Genomic DNA, 25,587 nt, shown 5'->3' on the forward strand with positions numbered 1-25,587 from the left:
TTAAAAGGCACAAAACAGATTCATTTATATAAATTTATGGGATAGTTTCTATATTTCCATAAACAAGTGTCTGGTCTAAGATTTGATTTTACTCTAATTGCAACCTAAAAAATTAGCCTGTTGCTATCATAAATGCTGACAAAATACATGAGACTGAGGTCAGAGGCAAGACTTTACGGAACAGGGAGCAGCATGAGTATCAGTATATGTGTTGGTTCTCTTCACTCCCAAGTTCCCTTGGCCCAAATAGATGTTGTTCATACAATGGGCATGTTACATCTCAGCTTGGTAAATCCATGTATCTGCTCTTAGCCTAAACCTTATCCCTCAAGGTTTCGTGGTACAAGCACAACCCTGAGAAACAGCCTGGGTACAGAGCAGGTAGGGCCTTGCATTTTTGACAAAGCCAGTAAGGATATGTAGGCACATTCACAGGGCTCAAAAAAGATTGGGTACTGATAGAAAAGAAAAAAAAAATTCTTTGTAATTTTCTAAGCATAGTCACTGAAAAAGCAATAAAACCAGATTAATCTAATCTTTTTATTAGAAAAGACAAAAATAATCCAACTGGAAGGACTGGACTATGATGCTGGCAATGAAACAGATTAAAATATATTTCAAGGAAAATTTACAGGACTTGATAAAAGTACAACAAAGTACAAAAAGTACAAGAAAGGCAAATTTGTATTTTTGTTTCAAATGTTTTTATGTCTTTTGGTTTGGGTTCAAAATTTATCTATACTTGTACCTGCAAAAGTTAAGTATTTTACTTTTCATCCCCTCATTGACTTAATTCCATCCTATTTTTAGACATGGTATTTGTTTGAGTGAGATATTCAGTTTTTTGACAATTATTGAAATGATAATGATGTGAAAATAAAATTCTATATAATATTTTCCTTAAAATATCTCTGAAAACATGGAAATAGTTATTAACAAGTATGGTTTGCATATTAACACTTAAGCAGCAAGTAAAAGTGGAAGAAAGATAGTCAACAATGAAAACTATCAATGATGCAAAGTAAGCATTATATAGTATTTATCATACTATTTTTGCTAAACAAGGCAAAACAGCTTAAATTGGAATTCCCATAAGAATTTGTAATAGATGCCAGGCGCTGTGGCTGATGTCTGTAATCCTAGCTACTCAAGAGGCAGAGATCACGAGGATCATGATACAAAGCCAGCCTGGGCAAATAATTCTGTGAGTCCCTATCTTGAAAAACCCTTTACAAAAATATAGGTCTGGTGGAGTGGCTCAAGGTGAAGGCCCTGAGTTCAAACCACAGTATTACAAAAAAAAAAAAAAAACCCAAAAATCCATAATAGACATTATTAACAAAAAGGCTGCCATCAATGAAATGGAGTTACACACATCTGAGAGGATACAGTGACCACCTGAGTCTCAGGCTCACTGTGAGCAAAGGTAATTTTCATTAAATTCACTGAGATACATTTGTACTAAACTGCAGGATAAGTGTCTATATGCACAGTAAAACACAAAGGATCCTATTAGATTATCACAGTTATTTTCATTCATGTGCATCAGAATGAATATGTTAAATAACTGATAGTCTGTTCAATTTAGTCACATCACAATTTACATGTGCATTAGAAGCCAACATTATGGAATTAGCAATAAGTAATTATTGACTCTTACTTCACACTGCCTCGTTTTTACAAGCAAAAGAAAATTTACTGGACACTGATGTGTTGTTATAGCTGGCATGTAATTTATTTCTCTGTTGGAGCTGAGATTATCAACTATATCTGTCCATGCAGAGAAAATGTTCTTACCTAAGAAACCAATAGAAGAACACAGGTAGGAAACTGGAAAGCTTAATTGAAAGTCTAAGTTAGGATGTCACTTTGAAGAAAGGTTCCCATTGCATCATTTCTTAGTCAACTTTACAAAATCGGACAACTATATACTTACTTGTATGAGATATATCAATATATATCAGAATATATGAATATACAATATATTTGAAGGTTCCCATTATATCATTTATTGTTCAACTGTATGATATCTCAAAGTAAAGTAAACTGGTTAGCTATAAAGAATGAAAACTAATTCACGAATTTCATATAATGACAGTGGTATTATAGTGGTTGGTCCTTCAGTAGCTCGTGACAGAAAGTCAATTCATGTAGTGAATATATAACTACATTATAATTATTGCTCAATTAATTACCAAATGACATGTATAGCACCATAATTACAATGGAGCAAATTCTTAGACCATAGTAACTTTAAAGAAAGCTACATACTATTTTGCAAATCCCCAAACAAAAAACACTCCTCCTATCTGAAACCAAGGTCCACAGACCCTAGAAAATACTTATAATCAAGAAAATGAAGGTTGGACTCTCAGAGACCATCAACAATGATGATGAGAACTTACTGTGAGATAGGCATTTTCAGTATTACATCGGATGTCTCATTGTCATAATAACTTAAGGAGATAAGTAGTACTAATCCCCAGAAAAATCTCAGAAAACTGAGGCCGACTAGGGTTAAATTAACTACTCAGATCACCCTGATAAAACCAGGATTCCAATCCAGGAAATTCGGGGGACAGGAGCCATCTGTTCTGGGACACAGGAATGTACCATTTTCTATGACCACGCTGGAATTTAAGACACAAAATATATTCACAATTAAATATATGAAGCAATCAGTGGACGCTGTGTAAGAACATAACATAAAGATATTAATACTAAAGCAATATCCTTGTAAGAATATTTCTATTTGCCATAATTTGCCAAAGGAAACAACAATAATTATACATGAGGAGTTGATTCTGTTCTAAAATATAAACGTGTACACTAACTGATTTTTAAAGATACTTGGCATGAGGTTCTGGCAACAGAAAGAAGGCACAGGTGCACAAGCACTAGAAGAAAAAGAAAATGCTTTAGCTGATAAATTCTCAGATCATGAAACCTAGCATTATTTAGATGAACTTCAATTTTTTAGACATATTGATGGAAGAAAACGACAAAACACAAATTTTAACATTGACACTATAATCTTTACATTTTGAATAAGTCAAGCTTACTTTATTTCATCTAATTTTAGTGTGCTTTTTTTCTTAATGATAACCTAAAAACTTAATACGAATGGAGAATAGCTTTTCAATTTCATGTTGATTCCTGTGACTCTCTCAGGACTATGACCTACTTTAGAGCTCTACTTTTTGCAATACGCAACCTAACTTCAGAAGACTTTGTGGATTATGAATATGGCAGATATAGATGTTCCACAGAATTGTCTACAGATTAAACACAGATAACCTCAGCAAACCTATATTCATTATTGAGATAATGAAGACCAATGATCTTTAAGGTATGAAGAACATCCAACTAATGAAATTAAGTACTGTTGAACATTGTTAAGAACATTCAAAGAAATGTCTCCGAACTCTTCCATGGAAGGGCTTGATACCAAGCTCCAAACTCAGTTTTCCCACAGTCTTTAAAACCTGATCATTCTTTTACTGTCATCTTTTTTTGTACAATATTCACGTGGATATTGTACATATGGAGTACATGTACTTATGGCTATATCCCAACCAGAATTTAAAATACCTGAGACCAGACATTCAGCTTTTGATTATTTTTTCATTTTAGCACAGTATATAAAACAGAAACATACAAATACTAACACACATACCAGGTAAGTTATATTAGATAATAAAGAAGGCAGAATGAAATCATTTAACATTTTTAAGTGCTAACTATGTGTCAGGTCAGTGCCTGAATCTTTCGGCTCTTCGCAAGCATTATTTCTATTTATTATTATTTAACTGTCATTTGTTACACACATTATACAGAAGGGGAAACTTAGCCTAAGGTGAAGACAAGATTAACCTTCAGGTTTTCTAACTCCCAAACACTCACATTCAGCCATACTGTATTATCTCCAGATACTGAAAACATTTGTTGAAAAGTAGCAGGCATCTCATAAACAAAAGCATCTGCAGCATCTCATAGGTTATCTGCATAGTTTCCTGGTCTTAAGCTAATGGTAACTGAAGGCTAAGGAGCAGTCTGATAATGCTCATCAGGGGTTTTTCCTTCATTCTCTTCCAGGGGAACATTCTGGGATTTTACTATCTTTTATTTCATACTCTATATCTACTTTTCTTTAGAGAAAATTAATGCTTTGGTTTAATGAGAAGAAAGCTGAAGCCTGTCTCCTTCCTAAGGCATGTTTCAGTAAGCACACAATTACAATGTCAACAAAGAAATGAGTTGTGTAGTCAGTACTAAAACCATGAGGAAACCAAGAGTAAGATTGGAGTATAAAAGTAAAAGTAAAAAGACTAAACAGAAACAAGGCAAAGAGGTTTTTGTTTTTTTTTTTTAAAGGTACAATAATTTAGACATTTAAATAAAATTTTTGCTTCCAACGGAAGCACTTTGGAATGCTATCCAGGACTTTTGAAATCTTTAGCATATAATTTTAGGTGTGATACAGATTGCAGAATGCAATTTATTTTTGGAAATATACACACATTATTTGTGGTGAAAAATGCTAGTATATTTAGACATTCATACTATATTAACTTTGTCTAACAAGAAATAAAGAGTTTGGTACATGATAATAAGACCATTTTAATGCAGCTTTTAACCTGGCTCTAAAGGTAATTCTGCAGAAGGAATTTCAAACTGTTTTGATCAGCACTGATGATACTGATTTAGGTTTATGACTCCAGGACAGTCCTGATATGTTTGTCAACAAGTAAGTATTATAATATTATTAAAAAAACTGAAACAAGTTTCACCTGCCTACCGTATGTATAACAGGAATGAGACTGTCCTACCAATATTGTCTTGCTGCGTTGGGAAAAATATGTAACAAGTTGATATCTACTACATAGTCCTAGGCTAGGCAGATCACAAGTGGTAAGGGTGGAAGACAATGCATGGACAATTCACTGAAACACTGTCTAAGGTAATGATGAATAAATGATGGGAAATAACTGAAGCTGACAGAACAAGCTGCCATTCAGCTATAAGGAGTGGAGCTGCTTTTTGCATTTATGAGGATAGAAGCCATGCCAAAAATAGCAGACAGGTCCTTTGAATACAAATTACAAAGGTCGTATGCATTCAATATAGAAAATGCTTCTGATCTCACATAGGCCCCTTTACTTACATCTGCACAAGAACTAATTCACTTTCAAGTAGGATAACCATTATTATTACTTTGTAAAATGAAGAACACACAAGATCACATAGTCACAGAGGGTAGCATCCCCAACCAAAACACATCTTGTGATAATTACTGTGCTAAGCAACTTATTTGTTTACTTCAGCATTTGCAGAGAACTTAATCCTGTGATTTTTACTGTTTTTTAATCTCAATTAAAACTATAATTGGTAGTTTTATGAAAGCCAATTCATTAAATCAAAAGACTTTATTTAATAACTATCTAAAAGTGAGATTTCTATTTTAAAATGGTCAATTTGAAAAAAGTATCTTCTCTTCCTCTTCAGACTACTTCAAATAATAAGACATAATAGTAATAAAATCAAAGAGAATGGAAGCAATTATATCAGTATATCAGTGATTTCCATTACAACAATGGAAATCAGCTTGAGATGTGGTCAAAGATTCAAGGGATTGAGGAAGTTCCAAAATAAAGAATGGATCTTAGGTATTTCTGAGCACTTCCCAAATATAAGGCATTATTTTAGGCAATGAGTAAACAGCAATTAAAAAAAAAAAAGAAATTTGATGACCTATGAGGCTCACAAATATTCTACCTGGGAAATAGAAAATTGAAAAAAGTGTGTGATGATTAATTTTGAGTTTTAACTTGACTAAACTGAGGGATGCATCTTAACAATAAAACAAACTGCAAATTAGGTAATATCTGTGATGGGGTGGAGTGCTATGGAATTTTTAAATCTGGGAAGGGGAACAGACGGTAAGAAAGTAACAAAACTTTAAATAGTATGTAGTTTAAAAAGGCATCACAGAGATAATGGTATTTGAGCAAAGACTTAGAATAAGTGAGGGAGTGAGTTGTGTGGCTATCAGGAACGTAGTAGGTTATTTTTTTTCTTCCTGGTCTCATTGCATTTCCCTGATATACTGACATTGGGCTTTGGCCAGTGACGTGCTTTGACCTAGGGAATATGAGTTTATGTGGGGTGTGTCATATCTAAGCATAAGCTTTGAATGTACTTTCTAGGTTTGGCTCTGTCCCCAGTTAAGTCTTTTCCTTCTACCATGAAAAGCACATATACACCCAATAGATTACCTGATCTTACCCAGCCAATTCCACAACTATTCACTGCCATCCTGCAATCCTTAACTAGTTATCACCTTATATTCTAGAGATTTGGGATTGTTTGTTGGGGCAGTACAGGTAGTAAGTCCATTCTTGGCAGAGGGAATAGGAAAAACATTGATTCTGAGGCAGCAGTGTGACTAATCTAAGAAATAGTAAGGGGCCAACAAAACTGGGGGAGGAGGGAAATAAATGAAGGGCAGTCTGCCAGCTACACCCACTGATTCAGTACTTAGCACCTGGAGAGGCCAAAGACTAGAGGTTAAAGGTAAGATAAATGGCAGAGAAATAGTTTGGGATACAATACTGGGGAACAGGCTGAAAGTGTAAATATAGAATATCCTCATCCAATGTAAAGATTGCCCTATTCACATGTATATAGTCCCTCCAGCCCCTACCTTAATTGAGTATATGTTTAACATTACCAGTTAAGTTGTCTAACCTTAGGACAAAATCAGAAGAATCTTTTAAGGAGAAATGAACCAGCTTCATACAAAAGATATTCACATTACAAACATTTGCAGGTAAGGAAAACAAAGAAGGCTGACTTCCATTCAAACACCAAACAAGGAAGACTACCAACCTGTGCCCAGAGAACTGCCAATTAACCTTTAGCACCTCACAATTTAACACATAAGAATAGGCAAGGATCATCGACAACATGAGGGATGAAAATCCTAGCAGGAACACAAAAATCTTAAATGAGCCACCCAAAATTTTAACACTCTCAGAGTTCAAAGAAGATACTGCATCCAAATACAAAACCCATATGTAATGATAAACAATAAAAAATATGAAAGAGCTCTTGAAAATTAAAAGGCATGATGTGAAAATAAAATTCAATATAAGGGTCAAAGGCAAAAAGCTGAGAAATCTCTGAGAATGCAGAACCAAAACCTTGAAAGGGAGAAAAAATGGGGAAGAAGAAATGAGAAAACTGGAGAATCGACAAACGAAATCCAATAACCAATGAATGGGAAGTCCTCAAAGAGAAAACTGCACAGTGGAAGGTAGAAAGTTCTTCTTTTAAAAAAAACAGTCCCAAGAAAATTTACCATAAAAAAGATGTTAGTCTCAGTACTTAAGGGACACACAGAGAACGAAGCAGAATGAATGAAGTTTGGAGTGCACACAAATGAAGTTTGATTTGACCCCCAAAGAACATCACCATCAAATAACACAACTCCTGGAACAAAGTTTCCATCCTAAATGCTTCCTACAGTGTGGGACGGGGTATAAGTGGAACACAACTGAAGAAGAGTATGAATGGCACTGAACCTCTCTACAACAGAGGACAGTAGAAGACAGTGGAACAAATCTAAGAGTAACTAATTTTTAAGAGAGAATTATATACAAACTATCAAATAAATATGAGGACAGTATAAAGGACATATTTAGGTATGTAAGTCCTCAGAAAATGTACTTTCCTTGTATTATATCTTAGAAACTCAAGAACTTACTCTAGCGAAAGAAGAAAAAAGCAAAGACCTGCATTGGAGAACAAATTCTGTCACAGTAAATCTATGCTTCCAAAGTGAGCAATATATACTAAATGACTAAATTAAAAAGTCATGTAACTACATTGAAAAAATGAGAACGCATATATACCACTCACAAGAAAGATGTATCCTCATGTTATGTCAACAAAGACTCTCTAAACTTGATAGATTATGAAATAGCCATGCTAAGTATATTCTCTAGTAATATAGATAAAACTACCAAATAAATGGCTACAAGAATAAGAGTAGTGGCTTCTGGACAAGGAAATGCAGTGGGGTGAGGGACTACAATTCTTCATGATGGACCTTTCAGTACTATTTGATTTACTATGTGACTAAATCAATTTAATTAAAAATAATTTATGAAAGAACAAACACTTGCAAAAGTCCCACTAATTGTATTGCCTACTTGATGTTTAAAAGTCTGAGTAAAACACAGTTAATGGAAGACGTAAAGTAATAATATTAATGGCAAAGGTTAATTATATGCAATAAAGTATGAACAAAAATCCTCTGCATGTAGACAGTGTTAGCTTCTTTTTAATCTCAATAGCTCTTTCAATCTTTGAATTTTTCTGTCTTCATTTTACATTTTTATTACCTATTTATTGATCAATTTAACGCTGATTAGTAGTATAACTATGTAAGAACTCTACTAAACATAGCAGGCATAGTACCAATCTGTAACTAAAGATATCTGTTATTACTTGGCTCTCACTACCCAAATACAACTATGATTTTTGATATAACTTTTCTCAGGTGTTAGGAAATAAATTATCTTATGACCAATACTGCATGGTGTTTTTTTCACTTTTTATATACATAAATAATGCATGCTTGTCATTCTAGAAAAGTTGAGTCAAAAAAAATCAAAAGATAAAGATCTCCCCAACTCTATCCATCCAGAAATATATATTGTTATCACTTGCCATTCTTTCCACATTCAAATATCCACTACATATATATTGAATAGGAACATACTGTATGTACTTTTCTATAACCTATTTTTCATAAAATATATCCTGAGTCCTTTTAATAATTATTAGATGTCATGTAGTTCTAAATCACTACTTTCAAAGATTATATTAAACAGTATACTGTTTAATTTAATTGATTCCCCCATTTTGTTGGTCATGAAAGTTTTTTTGAAAATATAATGCTGATAAAAGTCCTCCTGCATTTGCAGTAGTGCATTTCTCTTTTTCTCTCTCCCTCATCCCTCTGTATGGGTGTATGTATGTACATACATATATTATGCTCATATTTTTACAATTATTTAGAATAAATTCCTAGAAATCCAAATATAATTTTTTAAATAAAATGATATGCTTTAAATTTTTTAAACATATTTTGCTAAGTTATGTTCTTTAAAGTGTTTACCAGGGAACACTCCTGCCAGAAGTATATGACAGTGATAGTAGCAACCTTTTAAAACCTTCACCAATGTGAGAAATAAAATACATGTTACTGTGGCTTTATTTCAATTTCACTGATCATTAAAAATGCTGCACCTTTTTTTTTCATGGTTCTTACCTATACATGTGTCTTCTAAAAATTTTCCATTTTTCTTTTGTGTCTTTTTAATTCACTGATTAAGAACTCTTTATATAATAAGAATATCAATCTAAGCCAGGTGCCAGTAGCTCCTGACTATACTCCTAGCTACTTGGGAGAGTGAGGTTGGGAGAACCACAGTTCCAGACCAGCCTGGGCCAAAATCCATCCTTTCCATCTCAAAGGAAAAGAACTGGGCACGGTGGCATGTGCCAGTCATACCAGCAACAGTGGGAAGTATAAAAGAGACGAAAGTGAACCAGGCTGACCAAAAAACCAGAGCAAAAAAGCTGGAGCTGGAAACGTGGCTCAAGAAGTAGAGCACCTGCCTCTAAAGCATGAGTTAAAACTCCAGTAACACACACACACACACACACACAATCAATCGTATTATATTTGCCAACAATTAACTCATTTATTTGCCTGTTTCTAAAGCTTTTTTTATACTTAAGTATCTGGATAGAGTTTGTGATGAAAATGTATGCTTTCTTGTCAATACGTAAAGTGCTTGGTTTTTTGTTTGTTTTTGAACTGGGGACTGAATTTAGTGTCTCAAGCATGCTAGGCAAGTGCTCTGCCACTGAGGTGTACTCATGTTCCCCTTTAGCTATTCCGAATAGTGTAAATTTAGATACCACTGACTTGTGCCTTTGATGATTACTAAATAGAACACACAACTGAGTATGGCTGCTTACATCAGCTGATGTACCTAACTAAAGTAGGAAAAAGACTCTACTGTCTTTTGGTTCACTTTTCCCTAGCCCACAAGCTAACTTAGTATAGATTTTTAGAATAAACCATAATGCAGGGACCAGAAATGGAAAAAGGAAAAAGAATATTAGACAGGCCCAACAGAATATATTTAAGATTATACTAGCTTATATTTTGGCTTCTAGTTTAAAAAAACAAGGAAGTGCTGGGCTACGGGGTGGGGAAAAGATGGAATATGGGAAAGGAAGAATTGATATAATGTATGCCACATTTACAGCATAAGAGGGTAAATTGTAACCATGTAAGAATCTCACAACTTTTACTATAACTATTAACACAAACTTTTAAGATGATCTTTGGTACATTATTTTATTGTGGTGCCTTCTCAGTATTTACTTAGTAACTTATTGGTCAATCCTCCAAATTTACTCAAGCTCATTTTAAAATGTCTCAGCTACTTGAGAATTTAATTCCTGGATCCTATGCTTCTTCCAGCAGCTTCAGACACAGACCAGAACAACTTCTGACACTCAAGAACAATATTTTGATGTTATGTAAACGAGAAGTCATATAAATGCCTTATTTAAAACACTATTTTTCACTCTTTTGTACTCTGGCCCTGTTGCTATTTTAAGAGCTACAGAATGGAAAAAGGCATTTCTAAGTATCTCTTTATGAACACACATATACCTTATGATGACATTTGCTACCCAATGTTTATGCAAACGGCATTATTATAGTCTGTAAAAGTTTTAAAGAAAAAATACATCTACTAGGAGAAGAGTAAGTGAATGTTTTAATACTTCGGAATCTGACCCAGCTGTGCTTTCACACTTTTTCAGTTAGTTGGTTAACTCTATTAAACTGCATATCCTGTCATCAGTTATCTATTTGTTAGTTCCTATGTGCTGTGAGCAATGAGAGTTCTAGCACTTTTTTTTTTTTTTAAGTTACTATGGTTTGCACTCAGAGCCTTGCACTTACTAGGCAGGCTCTATCATTTGAGCCACAACCCAGCCCTTTCAATTGCTTTAGCTATTTTTCAGATAGGGTCTCACGTTTTTGCTTAGATTGGTCTGTGACTGCAATCCTCCTACCTACACCATCCATGCAGCTAGGATTACAGGTGTGAGCCATCATACCTGGCTAGAATCTCTTTAACGTAGGGATTTAAGGAGTTGTCTTGAAGATGCATTTGTACTGCAAAGCACACTATTAACTTATGCTATTTGTTATGACTCTGGAGCAAGTAATTAAGATCATGGAAAAAGAAGATAGTGATAGGCTATGATGAGGTACTGAATCAGAGAAAAGGAAGCAAAGATTTCTTTTAATATTTCTTCTTTATCTTTATACCGAGAGTCAAATCCATAGGCAGCTTTCACTAATAATAACAGACTTGGACTCAAATACCATACAGTTTCCTTATTAGTTCTGTGATGTTGGGAAAGTCATCTGTTTGTTGGAACTCCTGTGTTGTGTCATGTAAAACTGAGACCTATACCTCGGAGGATAACCGTGAGAATTAAATGTTCTGGTATCTTTTGGAACTGAGGCTTTAATATATGTTCTTATTACTCTACTCATTAAGACTGAATTCTTCAACATCCAATTTTAATGAGATTATTCAGATTACTCTGATTTAAGTAACCTTAGTCCTCCATTTACTTCTTTATTGCCAGAGGAATGATTTTTATTACCAAATCAAAGCATTCCACAGTCTTACCGTTTATATACCCCAAGTTTATGTACTAAGTCAAAACTATATGCATTTGTTTTCAAGCTTCTATTGGAATTATATTACAAGCACCTATAAGTTTAGGTAAACGTTTAGTACAATTAATATTTACTACTTAGTTCTCAGAGGAAAATTGTCTAATGGCCAAATTTATAGATACTACTTTATACATCATCTTGTGCATTGAATTGCAACAAAGAATTTTTTAAATGTCTTTTAATAAAGTGCTGAGAAAATTTTAATAAAATCTGAGCGAAAAAACTAATGGGAAAAGAGTTTTAGCAAGATTTGGCCCAGTTTAGTACCATCTCAGTGATATATAATTAGAGTAATCAGAAGGGATAGTGACACTAAGCATGGAGAAGAGCATAAATATTCTACAATGTATACAAAAGTCTCAAGAAATGAAGTGATGAGGAGCAGTTTTCTTAATAGACTTTAATTTCTGAACTAAATTTAATGTGTGTCAATTATCATCAACATCAAAAACATTTATATTGTGGGTACCTTGTTTGATGTTACAGAAAGACTTTAGATGGATCAGCACCTTCCTTTCAGGAAGGCTATGTCTTAGATATATTTTGGTCCCATGAACTCTGGGCTGAGAACCTAAACTCTCCTAAGAGGTGTCATGTGCTAATGACAATATCCACCCCTAGCACATAAACTCTTGTATTTAATTTTGAACAGGATAAGCATTTCACTTATCAGGACCTCCCTTTTCACTACCCAGCAATTGCTAGATAGTATCCTTACCAAGATTCCTTTTCTAAAGGAGTTATATGTGCAGGGCTCTTCAAAATCTCTAATCTATACACATCTATGTTGCTTTTTATAAACAAGAATAAAACTACAGTGCTGACAGAGTGATACAACTGGAAACTGTTAAAACTGTATCAAAAGCATAAAACTGTTTCCTTTTTAAAAAATTAGGTAGTCTATAGACAGTTCTCTAATATGAGAAATGTAATTCCAGAATCCAGTGCCTATTTGAATTGATTAGGAAAACTGCCACTTGTATTAACACTCAATTTCATACTTTTAACTACTAAAATGATACGTGAGCCTCCGTATTTTTAAAATTTGTTTTAAAAGGTATTAAAAGAGATACTGAAATTCTGATTTTCTAGGATTTTTTTTTTTTTGGTGGTGCTAGGGTTTGAACTCAGGACCTACACCTTGAGCCACTCCACCAGCCCTTTTTTGTAAAGGGTATTTTTGAGATAGGGTCTCGTGAACTATTTGATCTGCCTCCTGAGTAGCTAGGATTATAGGAGTTAGCCACTGGCGCCCAGCTAGGATTATTACTTTGATATTTAGCTTACTATGCTAAAAGTCAATTTCTAGCATTTAGCATGGTTGAAAATATTTTATAATAGTTGTAAATTACAGCTCCCACTACACTTTAGTGTAACGCATAATTACTTTGGAAAACTCAGAGCCCAAAAACATCTGTTAATTATTTAATGTTACAAAGTCTACATTTTTCTTGTTATTATGGTGTATTCCACAATATACATTAAAAAAATCCAGTGAACATTCAGGATGTATTTTGGCCATTCCTATTAATGACTTTAGCTACTCTGCATACTAAAAATCTCTCCTAGTGATAAGAATTGTGTCATAGCCTAACACATGTAGCCTTAATTTGTCTGCATTGCAGGTTTTCAGGATTAGTCACAAAGCACACTCAGCAGGAGAAAATTAGTAGTCATGCTTACATTTTAAGAGTTTCAACTGTGAGTAGATAGATTTTAAATGAAGCTACAATCAAGAAAGAAAACAAAGTAAATAAAAGCAAGTAGCTATGCACGGCACTAAAATTTACAATGACTGTAACAAGCAGAAATCAATCAAATCTCTCACTAGAATGAGCTCTGCTTACTTACAATGCACAAAATCATTTGAGCTGCACAGACAACAAATACTAACCCAAGACACACACATAAACTAATTAAAGGCTGACTTTCCCCAACAGGAAAAAGCAGTTCCTGTTGACAGGTGTCCAAAGGCATTTTTTTCCCGCTTAGAAAACTGTACTCATTAAGTGGCATGAGTGAAATCCTGTATATCATATATGTGAAAAGAAGGGAGGGGGAGGCAGCTAAAATAACATTCCTAGTTCCTAAATAAATTAGATCTGTTTAAAAGGGCAACACTAATTCACTACTTTAATGATGGTTTCCATTAAACTGAAATGGTAATATTAAACCACTTCAAACTACTGGCAAAACACAAGTAAAACAAGAACAGTGTGACTAGTCCCTTAAAAAAGGGGGCGGGGGTCTGGACAAACACACAAACTTTAATTCCATCATGCAATAAGAAAATGCTGAATAAATTATCTTTTTCAAAGGGCCATTATACCTTAGTTCCTCATTACAGATCTCATTACAGACTGTCTTTATAATGCTCACCTGACAATATCATGTAAAATGCTTAGCTTCTAAGGTCAGTCTAAATAAGAGAACAATTCTCCTATTTATAGCAAAGGATGAACTTTTCTCATTTAGATGTTTAAGCAGCTAACCCCTGAGTTTAATGTAATTAGGGAAAGGATATTCAATTTACAGTATCCACAAGTAATGATAATTAAATTGATCCAAAAAAGCTGTTGGTAAGCATAAGATACCTTTGTAATTACATCCTGCTTTCAAAATGACTTTAGTACTGTGAACTTGAATCATTTCAGCAAATGAAGGCCAATACACATAAAACGAAAACTACAGTAGCTTAAAAGCTAGGCTGTTTAACATAATGAGCAGCACTACCAGAGGGAAATCTCAAAAACATTCTATAACTCACCACGACAGCCTATGTTTTCTCCTTTCCTCTCACAAACATCCACTAAAAACATACAAGATAGCCTTCCTTATTCACCAAATAAATTCTTTATTAATACAATCATTTTTTTCACTTTTAAAGGAAACTAAAGAACTAGTTCCCTTATTTCCCTATTATTAAACTAGTTTCAGTTGTGAAAGAACAGATGAGAGCTATGAATATAAAACCATTTTCTCCCGTGAGTCCTGAAGATTAGCTAGGTCAGCATTCCACCAGGACCAAGGTGAAAAATAAACAAATAACCATGTTCACAGCAGCTGCAGCGATCTGTCTCTGGAAAATTATTCAGGCATTTTAAGAAAGATGGCATTAAATGCTGCCACTTGCAGCTTCATGGCTCTCTGAATATTCACATCAGAAAAGGATGAGCACTTAAGGGGTATCATCAGAGAGCTCACCCATCTGAGCATCTTCCATTAAGTTTCTGTCTTAAAGAAGGAAGGCGGGAACCGTTGCCTGACAGGCAAAAGACCTGTCATAATTCATTAATATCACAGCTTTGCTCAGATTTCCTTCAGTGAGGAAGTCAAGAAGCCTATGAAAAAGTGCTGAGCATAAGACTTCTCCAAAGATGCTGCTGTAATACATTTGGTACCTACTGGTCCTACTGCACTAAATAAGCTAAAGACCTGGGGTAGCAAGTATTCCCTATGAGAAAGGTGATCTAATAAACATCATCTCATTATTGCTATAAACCAATAATTTCTGCTCAAATTCCAAAAGGATAGCTTAAGAGAAATAATTTTAAAACTGTCAAAATATGAAAGTTTAAAAATTCCTAGTGCTATTAATGCATACCTTCAAGTAAAATATAAAGTGTATTAATCTGAGGAAGATTATTGGTCCTAAAAATAACAGAAATCTGAGATAAAAGATTTTTCTGCATTGCTGTTTCTTTTGACAAAATTATTTTAAAGTACTGAACAGAAACATCATTCTACACAATACTGATTAAACAAGCATAAAATGCTTCATTAACATAAAAATGGATTATATCCCAAAAACTCTTTAGTCACTAATAACATTCATCTATGTTTCTAAAACAGAAAATCATATATGGATGTCTTTCAATTTTCCTTCCCTTCTTTCCTGTTTAATTCACTAAATATCCAATAATCTGTTTAGGTAATTTATTTTGTTTTATTTACATGGCAAAAAAATAGAAAATTAGAGAATGGAAGAGTAATAGACCCATATGCAAATTAAGTAGTACAACCAATTACAAAAATAGTAGCAGTAAAAGAGGAGTATTATACAGACCTGCATTCCAATTTTAATTTCATTTTACTAATTTAAAATAAATTTAAATTTATCTGTTCTTTTAAATAACACTGAATGAATAATTATATACTTTTAAACATCAAATCATTTTCATAATTCTAGAAAAACATGATCTTGGGTCAGTGAATCAATTATAGAATTTCTCTTTCATAATTGTTATTAACTTTATTTTAAACTTTACGATACCTATTGTTTCAACTGTATGAAATCAAGACTTAGCATTAATGTATATAATGATCATAAAATGAAGGTACAATCTGGCTTACTGACCAGAAATCAATAATGGTATTTAATGACTTCATGAAAAAAATAAATGACCCTCGCACCCTTAATGGATTAATGTCAGTTACGAGCAACACAACATCACATACTGCTGACACAGTCTCACTCAAAGTGGTATCACTTTTCATATGAGTGCCTTAAAACCTTATCAAAGGAAATTGTGTTTTAATGCTATTTCAGATGTCATTTTTGAGAGGATTTTTACAATCCCATTTCATAAAGCATAAAGCATGCTCTGAATTGTTACAAGGAGCTTTTGTCATTGGCACATGTACTAGGTCACCCTTTGAAAGCTTTCTAACAAAATGAAATCCTAAATATATAAAAAGAGTAACAATTTACATTACTCAACTAGTTTATTGTAGTTTATCTTCTTTGAATACATATCCTTTTAATGTTACTCTCAGAATGTTCCCTTTTTTTCCCCTAGATAAAGAAGTCCATGCTACTACACACATGCATTGTGGCCAACTGTACAACATAATGCAAGTGCTTCAAAGACACTTATAACTGCTTGATGATCAAAGCGTACACAAAAGAAGACTCAGCAATAAGTTGATATGAAGCTATTAACTTAAGAAGTCATTAAATTATCTAGAAAGTTAACATAAGGAGGAAATTTTCTTTCCTTCTAATAACTATCTGGTCTTCTTAAGAAGAGAAAACATCACATCTCTTCTCCTTACAATATCAAACTATAGGGAAATACAAACCCCCTACTTCCTTGCACTTCTTGAAAAGATGCTAAAATACCTGGCCTTGTCATGTCATCTGCAGATAATATGGCTTCTGATTGTAAAGAAAAAAATTCAGACCATGATGAAATTTTAAAAATCAATAAATATGCAACACTTTGGATTTTTAATTCCTACTGAGTACATGAAACCAGTATCAATAGGACTAACAATGATATCTTGATGCTGTAATTCAGTTTATTATTTTCTCCAGTGTTATTTAAAATTCATTTCTGACTGATTCAGCAGTCACAAGCAAAACTTCCAGTAACCTCTCTGAAGATTTGGCACAGATAAGAAGTTCTGAATAGGAACAAATGTGCAATGATGTACAGAAGCTACTAGGGTTATTTCTAAAAATAGCAGGGTTTCAGGCTTTTGGTGGCTTAGGATTCTTATGGAATGAAACTGAAAAATTCTTAAGATAGAACCAGGAAACGATAGCTAAAGATTCCTGACTGACATGAATATTACTTCCTTTATCCCAAAGGATATAATAACTTCTCAAACACATGTAGCATCATAATTAGTTATAATTGACTTTGTCTTTTAATTTTTAAGGCAATCTATAAATTATGAATTGTTGTGTCAACTGGAAGACAGTTTTTGACACCATACCATATATCTCATTATTGTAATCAAAACCAAGTTCCTTATCAGGATAACTTTGCCGTCTGCTACATTTTCAAATCATTTCAGGAAATTAGCTTATATTACTGAACTGCATTGCCTAATTTTAACATATGCTGTCATAATTCTGATGTGGCTTCAAATACTACAGAAATCTTTAGTAGCACCAGGAATTAAAAAAGAAATAGTAGAAATGCAAGCTTAAAAGGAAATATCCTACCCTCAATGTCCCCTGTTTTGAGAACCACACTACCTGGGCTACTTTTTTTGCTCTATCGGCCTCCAGTCCATCTTCTTGCTTCAGCTCAGCACACCTGCTGAGTAGATGCAGTCCACTGCCATTCCTCTGAAATTAATGGAATGCTAGCATGTACCTGTTCTTCTCAGCCACTCAGCAGGTGCACTTTACCTGGAACACTGGGCATCAGGTGAAGCAACTGAAAGGGAAGGATTTATTTCTCTCTTTCCAATTACTGTTCTGCATCCCAATCCCTTCCTTCTTACTTCCCACCAACGTCCAAAGCAGCACTTGCTGACAATGTAATGCAATACTATGGCAACTTTCCCCATTTCCAAAGTGGATTCTGTAGGTGTTCCACATTAAAATCTGTGGTAAGGAGTTAAAAGCTACTAAAAAGTATGTCTTGAGACTTCTTATAATCAACTGAATATGATTCACATTTAAAAGAAAAGATTGGGGAAAATAATTTTTACTAATACGTTTTAGAAATTTCAATGCAATTCTTGACACAAATGGAAAATACTATCTACCACTATCATATTAACATTAACATAATACACTGACAAAAACATAAATATAATATATAAATACAAATATTCCTACATATTTAAAGCTAAGAATACCAAGATAGTTTAAGTTCGGGCTAGGGGGCAGCTCAGTGTTAGAAAGCTTGCTTTTTGTTTTGCATGCACAAGGGTATAGGTTCAATCTTTAGCATTGTGGGGGAAAGAAAAAAAATATATATATATATACCTATATGTGAGTTAATGCTTATGGTTAATGGGTTTGATTAGAAGTTGTAGTAACTTTTCAACAGAAAAGTATGAAGGTATATAGATTTCACTGCAAATTTTTTAAGTAATGAAATTAAGCATATAGACAATGTTGTTTAACAATATTTGCCAATGACATCCATACTGTGAAATTCATTCACTTATCTGACAAACATCCTATGTATTTCAAACTAAACCATAAGCATCATCCAAAGTTTACATAGAATATTTGTCCTGTAGAGGTTTTTTAAGGCAGTTGTTTGCCTTAAAAGTTTACATTGTTATTTTTTTTTAAATACTGACTACACTGCATTCAAAGAAAAATCTCATTATAAATATTTATTTGAAACCCAGAGCAGGCTTCCTAAGCTTCAAACCAAAGTAAGTAACATTTAAAGCTCTTGTTGACTGACTAGACTCTTCTGATGCAGAAGATATGAAGTACTATATTTAGATAAATATAAATATATATATATATAAATATATATATAAATATATATATATATATATATATATATATTTGCTTGTGAGAAATTCTCTCCAGTTTTCCTCAAAGTTGTTCTCTTTGTGTGTTTATCTCTTACTGTGTACTATATTCTGAAGAGTCAAGAGGAAAGATGAGAAAAACACAAGCAGGCATAAATCAGAAAGCACAAGGGGTAGAAAAGGTTCAGAAATTATATTTGTTGCCCATCATCAGTTTTAAGTGTTGGTGCTACAAGGCCAACAGTTAAGCTTAGCATAATGCCTCATCTATCAGAGTTGCCAAGGAGCCCCTTTATTAAGCTAAAATACCCCTCTGATAGGGTGATTTAAAAAACCCTATCATTCACAAAATTGCTTAAAGTATATTTTTAAAGACATTCTTCCATATAACTAAAACAAATGATGGAGATATTTAACTTCCATAATTTGAGCAGAACCCATTCCATCTACTTTCCCACAAAAGCTGAAGTTATAACCATTTAAGAGTACAGCAGTGTTTCCCCTGCAGTTTGACATATTTACACACCATCCACAAGGTGATGTAGAGTTGGTGAACCTTTGACTCAGGAGATCCAGTACGGGAGAGTACTGGAGAATGCTGTTACAGAAAAAAGGAAAAAGAAATGCTATTGTAAAGTAAAAAATGAAATTTACTTAAAATGAAGGTCATTATTATTGTGTTCACTATGATCTGTAAAGAGAAAAATATACTTGGAATTTCTGCCCAGCTAGCACTGTAGATATGCTCTTGGAAAAAACGTACCAAGAAATAAAGACATACAAGGCTGGGGAAAAGGGCAGTAAAGATACCCTAAAATGATCTTATATTGTAGTGTGGACTGCAGACTTCACATATAAAACAATTTATATGTAATAGTGATGAATAAACATAACACCTTGTACTTTTAAAATATTTGTGGTATTTGTTATATTAGAAACTAAAGTATTTTTTAATAACTAGAACTTTAAAGAGCACCTAGTCTAACCTCTTTATATCACAGATAAAGACAAAACAAACCTTATCCCAGGTTTATACATCTCATTAATGCCAAAATCAAAAACCCTCCAAGGTACATTTTACACATGGATTCCAGATTCACTGCTAATGATATTTGCTACAATGAATTTTTCAATGGCATGCTGTTGCTTACAGGAAAATTCAAATTCTTTATTCTAAACTGGAAGTCCTCCATGATCTAGTCCTTCTATCAAGTTCAAACCAAACCTCTGGACTTTTCTGTTAGGTATTTTGCCTCATTTTTGAATACTCTTCTCCCTTTTCTAGATGTCTAAATCATTCACAGCTTTGAGAATCTTTTTTTTTTTTTTTTGGCGGTACAGAGTTTGAACTCAGGACCTCTAGCTTGCTAGGAAGATGCTCTACCACTTTAGTCATCCTGTCAGCCCTTGAAATAAGTCTTCACTAAAGTCTTTCCTGATCTTCCTAGTTGAGAGTTACTGCTCTCACAAACAGAATTTGATCTTTGCTCCCCTAAAACATTTTTATCATTTTCCCCCTTATGTTATATTCTCTACATGTTTTGAACTTACCTATTAGGTTGTAACTTCTGTTAAGGCAACATCTATTCAGTCTCTACCCACTGGTGATAGATCAATCTCTACACACTAGAAAGATCAATCAGACCATACCCCCCCACTCAAACCCAGACTGCTTACCAAAGCCTTCAGCATCCTCCGTAATCTATCTCATTCCTATTTCTTCCACCTCACTCAAAATCATCCTCCATGATCTATCTTGTTCCTATTACTTCCACCACACTCAAAGTCATTCTCTGCCTTGCTGACTATTCTCAGCTATCCCCTGGCCTCTTTTCTGATCTGTAACAGTATCAAGTCCTTACTTCACTACAGGTTTAACATGTGTTATTCTCTCCTACTCTGAACACCCTTTTCCCAGATTTCTGCCTGGCTGATCCATTCTCATTTTATAGATCAAATGTCATGTCCTCAGAGAGGCATTCATTCCCTGACCACCCTATCCAAAGATGACTCCCCCCTCACTCTCTATTGCATCATCTGCTCATCTCCACTGCTCTCATCATCATGGTTTATTACTTCTCATATAACTGCTGCTTTATAATCTGATTCAAGCACTAGAATGTAAGTTCCATTACAGCAGGAACTTGCCTGTCTTTCTCGCTGATAAATTACTAAATAACTAGCACAGAGCAGGCACCCGAGACTGTTCAATAAACAAGTTTTTCTTACCATCTTCCACCACTTTTTGCATTGTGTTTCATTTACCTTTCAGGGCTGGAAATAAGCATTTGTGTAAGGAAGGAGGAAAGGAAGAGAAAGAAGGAAGTAAGTCAATCGGGCTTGTCTCCTACTTTCCATAGCAGTGCATTCTTTCTTATAATAGTTAATAATTAAAAATATTTGTCAAATTGTATTATTAAAGATATTTATAACTGCAAGGATATAAAATAACATTTAAGGAAAAAAAAAACCCTCCAAATTTAGAAAGGAGAGGAAGTAAGAGAGGAAGAAAGAGGGAGGGAGGGAAGGAGGGAAGCGAAGCAATGTTTTGCTTAGGGAGTATATAGTGCTATCTTTACTGCAAAAGAATTTTGGGTAATTTGTAAGCGGTAAGCAAAGGTTTTGTAAAATTATGTTAGTCTGTCATGTGACAAGAAAACCATCAATCATTCCAACAGTATAGTGTTCTTACTCACACTAAACTCAATAAAGGCTGCTTTTTCTTTTCATTAAAGTCTAAATATTTTATACATGCCCACTATGTAACTTGGCATTTCCCCCCCGCCATTCTTTAAATTCACACAAACCCTGAAATTTTAATTTACTACTAAAATAACCAAAGGTTATTTATAGTTCTTAAAAAGAAATAATGCTGGCTTGGAAATTTCTACTTAGAACCATTTCAAGGTGCAGTAGTATCATTCAGTTAAAAATAATTATGAAAATGTTGCTTTGCAAACCTCATATACATAAATAATTAGAATGAACTGTTATGAAATGATGATATCCCTTTGCTTATTAGAGCACATTATAAAATATATGTCATTTATAAGGCTTCACTAATTTCAAATGAAATTATGTCTCCAAAAGTCAATTTAGTATGTTTACTTATCAATCTTAGAATCTGCTTTTACCTTAACGAAACTTTCCACAACACAAAATAAAAACCTGATGAGAATTCCAAATATATTATGTCTGCATTAACAGGTATGCTTCAAGAATATTTAATCACTTTTTAAAAAGTAACAAATTAAAAAATGAAAAGAATACAAAATGCTCTTTCAACTTCTGAATAACATGTAATTAGTTATTTCAAAGAGAAAAAGGAGGGCTGGGGATGTAGCTCAGTGGTAGAACACCTGTGTAGCGTGTGCATGGCCCTGGGTTCAGTCCCTAGCACCACAAAAAAAAAGCTAAAAGTGAAAATTAATCTCTTCTCCCCCACCCCCAACCCCACCCAGAAGCTGCAAATTATTGTTAGGCCCAATCCTTCATTTTTGCTTCTCTTGCTATCTCTTTCTTTCCTACACACTGCCTGACGCTGGCTCTGTCCTACCATTCTTCTGGAAGTTTTAAAGCATTAATGCTTTCTAGTTTCATAGGCACATGCAAATTCTATTACATAATACACAACTGTCTTCATGTAGTCTCCATTTTAGGTTGTTCCTCTTGAAATACTTTCTCAGTATTCTTTGTGACACTGGACTCTTCCAGGGATCCTCTCTGTGACTTCTTGCCCTGGTATTATAGTACTTGTCAATTTCTCACTTCCCCTTGAATTAATGACTTTTCTCCCTTTGTTTTCTGGGTTTGATTGCTTTTATGGCTTTCTACACAAAATAGAGAATATAAAATTGACATTCCTAGGCTTCACCATGCTCTCTAGCATTATGTTTATAATACTATTGATATGTATAATAAATTCATATAGGTAAGCTACCAATTCATAAAATTGAAGCTCTTTATTTCCCCTCTTCAATGATACCAGAAAAAACCATTTTATTTTGGAAATTAAATAATTAACAAATCATGTCATTTTGTCTTCTCCTGTATTTTTTAAACTCTCTCTCTCTTTTTTTTATTGTTGTGCTGGGTACACCGCAGCATTTACAAAAGTTCTTAAAATATATCAAATGTACCACAGTTTAATTCACTCCCTCCATTATTCTTTCTATTTAGACGGCCACTACTCCAATGACTTTAAGCCTAGGCTCCACTTCTGTCTGCCCAACTCTGGTCTCTCAAAGTGGTTTAAACAATGACTCCCTTTAAATATGATCAAAGTACGTTATATACATGTATGAAAATGTCACAATGAAACCCACTATTTTGTTAAAAAAGTGAATCCCTTTAATAAATGCCATTTCTTTGTACTTATCAACATATTCTTTCCAAATGTTTTAGATCTGTTTGTCATCAATAGGAACAATTAATCACTATTAATTTTGTCCTTGTATTTGCCAACTTTTCCAAAACATACCCACTTTCTCATCTGTGTGAATTTGTATCTCTACTACCTGCAAAGCCTATCTCAAAATTTATTACTGCCATGTAATTCCTGATACATTTTGCCCAACCATTTAAAGGCTCTGTTTGAGGAAAGAGTAGGAAATACTTTGGAACTAATAGGTATAGGCAAGGATTTTCTCAATGGAACACCGGCAGCTCAGCAACTAAGAGATAGCATAGATAAATGGGACTTCATAAAACTAAAAAGCTTCTGCTCAACAAAAGAAATGGTTTCTAAACTGAAGAGACCATCCACAGAGTGGGAGAAAATATTTGCCAACTACACATCAGACAAAGGACCAATAATGAGAATATATAGGGAACTCAAAAAATTAAACCCTCCCAAAATTAATGAACCAATAAAGAAACGGGCAAGTGAACAGAACTTTCTCAAAAAAAGAAACTCAAATGGCCAAAAAGCACATGAAAAAATGCTCCCCATCTCTAGCCATTAAGGAAATGCAAATCAAAACCACACTAAGATTCCACCTCACCCCTGTTAGAATAGCCATCATTAGAAACAACAACAACAGGTGTTTGTGAGGATGTGGGGAAAAAGGAACCCTTATACACTGCTGGTGGGAATGCAAACTATTACAACCACTCTGGAAAAAAAATTTGGAGGCTTCTTAAAAATCTAAACATAGATCTGCCATACGATCCAGCAATACCACTCTTGGGGACATACCCAAAGGAATGCGACACAGGTTACTCCAAAGGCACTTGCACACCCATGTTTATTGCAGCACTATTCACAATAGCCAAGTTATGGAAACAGCCAAGATGCCCCCACTATCGATGAATGGATCAAGAAAGTGTGGTATTTATACACAATGGAATACTACTTAGCAATGAAGAAGAATCAAATCTTATCATTTGCAAGTAAATGGATGGAATTGGAGAACATAATCTGAGCGAGGTTAGCCAGGCCCAGAAGACCAAAAATCGTATGTTCTCCCTCACATGCGGACTTTAGATCAAGGGCAAACACGACAAGGGGATTGGACTTTGATCACATGATGAGGCAAGAGCACACATGGGAGTATGAGGATAAGCAAGAAACCCCCCAAAAAACAAGATAGCATTTGATGTCCTCAATGCAAAGGAACTAATGCAGAAACTTTAAAGCGACAGAGGCCAATAGGAAAAGGGGACCAGGAACTAAAGAAAAGGTTAGTTCGAGAAGAATTAATTTAGAATGTAACACATATGTACAGGAAAGCAATGAGAGTAAACTCCCTGTACCGCTATCCTTATCTCAACTAGCAAAAACCCTTGGTCCTTCCTATTATTGCTTATACTCTCTCTTCAACAAAATTAGAGATATGGGCAAAATAGTTTCTGCCTGGTAGCAAGGAGGTGAGGGGGAGAGGAGGGGGTGGGAGAATGGGAGGGGGCAGGGGGGAGGGGGGAGAAATTACCCAAACATTGTGTGCACATATGAATAAAAGAAATAAAAAAATAAAATAAAATAAAGGCTCTGTTTGTATTACAATAAACTAATAAACTGCATTGCTGCATTTCATAAATGTATATGGAACACCTACTTTGTGTACCGACTAGATCTGTGAGTATGTCACAACTTTTTGAACGTAGAGAAAAATCCTATTTTATATTTTGTAAAATATGAACATCCAGTCAACACAGGTAGCATAAATGGGGAACTTATTCAACTGCATTGACTAATCAAATTTTTCCACTGGTATACTTAATGAGTATACTAAGATTACAAACAGTAAAACAAAAACTTTTACTGCCCACATCAAATGCACACTGTTGTGTATTATGAAAATGAAATTATGTATTTTTCAAAAACTGTAGTTTTAAATAGTACATCCCTGGTATAATAGTTAAATGCAGTTAATCTATTATCTGTATCAACTGAAACTAAAGATAAGGGGACTGAGCAGGTAAGATACAAAATAATAACAACCTCTGAGAACTGAAAGATACTTTACATTTTATCAGACGCTTTCAGTACAGATACTCTGGCATCAGAG

At 34.1% G+C, this 25,587-nt stretch overlaps 1 protein-coding gene across 28 annotated transcripts in view; it reads right to left on the bottom strand.

Moving 5' to 3' along the window:
* Positions 1 to 25,587, bottom strand: part of Tenm3 (teneurin transmembrane protein 3) — a 2,373,066-nt gene that overhangs the window by 268,531 nt on the left and 2,078,948 nt on the right. The window lies entirely within an intron of this gene.

This window comes from Castor canadensis, chromosome 14, assembly GCF_047511655.1.
Source record: "Castor canadensis chromosome 14, mCasCan1.hap1v2, whole genome shotgun sequence".
Classification (NCBI taxonomy): domain Eukaryota; kingdom Metazoa; phylum Chordata; class Mammalia; order Rodentia; family Castoridae; genus Castor; species Castor canadensis.